Source organism: Nematolebias whitei, chromosome 8 (genome assembly GCF_014905685.2).
Source record: "Nematolebias whitei isolate Nwh7 chromosome 8, NemWhi1, whole genome shotgun sequence".
Taxonomy (NCBI): domain Eukaryota; kingdom Metazoa; phylum Chordata; class Actinopteri; order Cyprinodontiformes; family Rivulidae; genus Nematolebias; species Nematolebias whitei.
The window spans coordinates 4008008-4009168 of NC_056505.1; positions in this window are offsets into that span (position 1 = coordinate 4008008).

A 1161-nucleotide genomic window follows, 5' to 3' on the forward strand; every position below is an offset into this window, starting at 1 on the left:
AGAGACAGAGACAGACATACTTGAGAGACAGAGACAGACATACTTGAGAGACAGACGGATTCAGTTGACGTCCTTCTGCTTGTTGGACATAAGAGGTCAAAAGTCAGTCAGGGACAAACACTGTCCTCACGTGTTGGTTCATGAGAGACTCATGAAACAGGAAGTGTTGGAAAGGAACATCCAACAACATCCAACAATGTCCACAAACATCCAAAATCATCCAGCAAAGTCCAACAATGTTCAATAATGTTTATATTATTAGTGTTTAGCTTATAATTTATTATTTACTGTTTCTTTCATATTTTATATTTTATATTTTACTATGGTTGGCTGTAACTGGGACCCTGTGTACACGATTTCATTCCACCTCATTCGCTCTTTGTTAAAAAGTTTTGATGACATCAAGACTTGGCTGCGAACGTCTTGAGTTTTAATGATCAGAAGACTGAGGTCATTGTGTTGAACCCGAGCTCTGCCACCGTCACTGGTCCTGTGAACCTGGACTCCCTTCAGCCTCATCTAAAACAGTTTGTTACTGATCTCAGGAGAGTTTTAGACTCGGACTTAAAGTTTAATAAACAGATACGTTCTGTTCTTCAAAAAAGCTTCTTTCAGCTGAGGCAGATAGCAAAGCTCAAGTCCGTCCTGTCCAGATCCGACCTTGAAAAGCTAGTCCATGCATGTATTACACCCCGGCTGGACTACTGTAACTCACTTGATGCTCGGGTCAGTCAGGTCTCTCTCTCACGTCTCCAGCTCGTCCAAAATGCTGCAGCTCAGCTACTAACAGGAACTGGCAGGTTTGAGCACATTACTCCAGTTCTGTCCTCCCTTCACTGGCTTCCTGTGCATGTCAGAGTTGATGTTAAGATTCTTCTGCTGATGTTCAAGTGTGTTAACGGCCTTGCACCCTCAGACCTCTCTGACCTCCTTCATCCTTACGCTCCTTCTCGGGCCTTGAGATCGTCAGACCAGCTGCTTTTGGCCGTACCAAAAACCAGTGAAGCTCAGAGGAGATCGAACGTTCTCAGTCGTGGGCCCTAAACTCTGGAACAATCTGCCCATCAACATTCGACAGGCCACCTCAGTCTCTATTTTTAAAACTCTCCTCAAAACACATCTGTACTCACTGACACATCTGTACTCACTGACACATCTGTA